Here is a 3,995-nt window from a genome sequence, read left to right on the forward strand (position 1 = left end):
AAACCCGGGTCGGCTGCACCGGCGTTTAGCCGCCGGCGAGCCCGACGCGGCGGCGGAAGTGATTTTTGCCGTTCCGGCAACCAAACGAGCCGCGGAGGGCACCGGAGCGGAGCTGAGGTCGAGCCGCAGCTCTTGGTGGAGTCTGTTGGGGTCGGGGTGGCCGGAGTTGGCGCCGGCGACGACTTTGGCGGCCACCGGAGTTCGGCCAAAGTCGAACTTGTCGCTAGGGGGATCGGTGAGGTGCGGGGAGTGCACGGTTGGGCCTAACGCAGCGTGGTGAGTGCGTTGGACACCGCGGGTTGGCCGGAGGATGGCCGGAAGCACGTCGGCGACGAGATCCGCGGCGGTGCGTGCGTGTGATCTTCGTGCGGTGGCTACACGGCTCGGGAATGAAAGAGAGAGGGTCGGAGGGGTAGCTAGGCTCACAGCGCTCCCGTAGAGGCCACCGGCGAGGTCGGGGACGAGCTGAGGCGGCGACGGCGTTGAAGGGGATCTCCGGCGACGGCGAGCTCGGGCGAGGTCGGTGCGGTGGTCTCGGGCCGCTCGAGCACACGGGGCTCGGCTAGCTCGATGAAGTGGACGGCGGCGAAGCTCCTGGACACGGCGGCACGGCGTGGGGTTGACGGAGGGCGTGGCTACGGCGAGGGGGTGGCGGCGATGGCGTCGGCCATGGCGTGGGAGAGCGAGGGAGAGGAGCTGGAGAGGAGAGGGGGTGTCTGGGGGGTTCGGGGGAGAGAGGGAGGCCGATTCACGGCGTTAGCCGGGCGAGGGAGGCGGCGAGGCGGCGAGCAGGTGCGTGGCACCCATGCGGTGCTCGCCGTCGAGCACCTGCCTGCCTGCCTGGCCGGCAGGCAGCTCGCTGGCGCGGTGCTGGGCTGGGCCGGCAGGTGGGCCGGGTGCTGGGCGCCAGGTAAGCCTTTTCCATTTTCTTTCTGTTTTCTGTTTTTTAATACTTCTGCAACTTTGTTGAATTTAATAAAATACTTAGGCAACTCCAAAAATCACCAAACTACTCCTGGTCCATAGTTGGATTATTTCCAACATGAAACATTTTAGTTTGGAGTTATTTGAGCATTTAAATATTTTATATAATTTTAAATGCCCAAATTCAAATACTTATGATTTAAATCAAAAACCCTAGGATGGCCTAGGAAAATGTGCACCACTTTTGGCAGAGGTTCTGAACCAAGACAAAAATGATGGGCATTTTAGAAGGGCATTTCAGGTTCATTGAAAAAGTTTTTTAGTAAACCCTAATTGGTTTCAGAGGGGACTGGGGGTTCTGTCATCCCCATTTCAGGTTTCTGATGAAAGAGTAAACATGATGCAACACTCTAATGCATGGCTAACTAGGATGTGACAACTCACCCCCACTCAAAAGAATCTCGTCCCGAGATTTGGGTTCCTCCGGGAAGAAGGCGGGATACTCGAGTCGAAGACGATCCTCCCTTTCCCAAGTTGCTTCATCCTCAGAATGGTGCGACCATTGTACTTTGAGAAACTTGATATTATGACGTCGAGTGGTACGCTCGGCCTGATCGAGGATACGAATGGGGTACTCTCGATATGTAAGATTATCTTGGAGATCAAGCGTTTCGTGGTCCACTCCACGGATAGGATCCGAGAAGCAACGCCTGAGTTGAGAAACATGGAAGACATCATGGACTCTGGAGAGGTGCGGAGGTAGTTCCAATTGGTAGGCAACTTCTCCTCGTTTGGCGAGAATGCGAAAAGGTCCAATGTAACGAGGAGCCAATTTGCCTTTGATACCGAAACGATGGGTTCCCTTCAGAGGGGTAACCCGAAGGTAAGCCTTCTCGTCAACCTCGAAAGTCATAGCCTTATGTTTTCGGTCATATTGACTCTTTTGACGGGATTGGGCTGTTTTCAACTTTTCACGAACGATGCGAACTTGCTCTTCTGCTTCTTGAATCATATCCGGGCCAAAGAATTGTCTCTCCCCGGTCTCTGACCAGTTAAGGGGTGTTCGACATCGTCGTCCATAGAGAACTTCAAAAGGGGCTTTACCCAAGCTAGATTGATAGCTGTTGTTGTAAGCGAATTCGGCAAATGGAAGGCACTTCTCCCAATCCATTCCGAATGAGATAACAGAGGCTCGAAGCATGTCTTCTAGAATCTGGTTGACGCGTTCCACTTGACCACTCGACTGAGGGTGGAAAGCGGTGCTAAAGGAGAGACGGGTTCCCATAGCATTTTGGAAACTTTCCCAAAATCGAGAGGTGAAAATACTTCCTCGATCCGAGTTAATTTCCAAAGGAACACCATGGAGAGACACTATCCGGGAGATGTATAAGTCTGCCAGCTGACTAGCGGTTATACTCTCACGAACAGGTAGGAAATGGGCTACTTTGGAAAGACGATCGACAACGACGAAAATAGCATTATTCCCTCTCTTGGTCCTGGGAAAACCGGTAATGAAATCCATACCAATTTTATCCCATTTCCATTCAGGAATGGCTAAGGGTTGAAGGGTGCCAGCAGGCCGTTGATGCTCTGCTTTTACACGACGACAAACGTCGCAATTAGCAATATACTGAGCAATTTCTCTCTTCATCCTAGTCCACCAGAACCTCTGGCGTAGGTCCTGATACATCTTAGTACTACCGGGATGAATGGTGAGAGGAGATTCATGAGCTTCCTTAAGGATCAATCGCCTCAGGTTTCGCACTTTGGGAACCACTAGTCGATTCCCGAAGTATACGACCCCTTGATCATTAATGGAGAAACAATTCGCAATTCCTTTCTTGATGTTTCTCTTGATGCGGGAGATTCCCGGATCTACCTTCTGTGCTTTGATGATCTGATCCGTAAGGGTAGATTTTGCCACCAAGGTGGAAAGAAAACCTTGAGGAACAATGTGAAGGTTAAGCTTCCGAAATTCCTCATGGAGAAGCGGTTGACTTTGTTGTAACATCAGGTTGTTACAATAAGATTTACGACTTAGCGCATCAGCCATGACGTTGGCTTTCCCTGGGGTGTAGGTTATTCCTAAGTCGAAGTCTGTGATCAACTCAACCCAACGTCTTTGCCTGAGATTCAAATCCGGTTGGGTGAAAATGTACTTCAGACTTTGGTGATCAGTGAATATTTCGCAACGGTTACCGAGGAGGTAATGTCGCCAGGTCTTGAGTGCATAGACTATGGCTGCAAGCTCTAGATCATGAGTAGGATAATTCTCCTCATGTGGGTGCAATTGCCGTGAAGCGTAGGCAATTACGTGTCGATCTTGCATGAGAATGCAACCTAGTCCTTGTCGCGAGGCGTCGCAGTAGATAACAAAGTCCTTGGAGAAGTCTGGCGGTACCAGTACGGGAGCAGAAGTCAGGCGTCTTTTCAGTTCCTGAAAGCTGTGCTCACATTGTGGAGTCCATTCGAACTTCTTATCTTTCTTGAGGAGTTCGGTTAGAGGTTTGGCAACTTTGGAGAAGTTCTCGACAAAGCGACGACAATAGCTTGCTAAGCCCAGAAAACTCCGAACTTGCTTGACCGATTCAGGTGGAGTCCAATTAAGGACAGCTTGAACTCGCTCAGGGTTAACAGCAATACCTTTACCAGATATTACATGACCCAGATAGGTTACTTCTGACAACCAAAATTCACATTTGGAAAACTTGGCATAAAGGCGATGCTCTCGAAGTTTCTTCAACACTAGCCTTAGATGTTCGGCATGTTCTTCCTCGTTCTTAGAGTAGATGAGTATATCATCGAGATAAACTACGACGAATTTATCCAGATACTCCATGAAGATTGAGTTCATTAACCGAGAAAAGGTGGCTGGAGCGTTGGTTAATCCGAAGGACATGACGGTGTACTCGTATTGCCCATAACGAGTAACAAAGGCCGTTTTAGGGATGTCCCCGTTTCTGATTTTGATTTGATGGTAGCCCAACCTCAAATCCATCTTGGAGAAGACTGAGGATCCAGCGAGCTGATCATACAGGTCGTTGATCCTGGGAAGCGGATAGTTGTTCTTG

The sequence above is a fragment of the Triticum dicoccoides genome, chromosome 6A (genome assembly GCF_002162155.2).
Source record: "Triticum dicoccoides isolate Atlit2015 ecotype Zavitan chromosome 6A, WEW_v2.0, whole genome shotgun sequence".
Lineage (NCBI taxonomy): Eukaryota > Viridiplantae > Streptophyta > Magnoliopsida > Poales > Poaceae > Triticum > Triticum dicoccoides.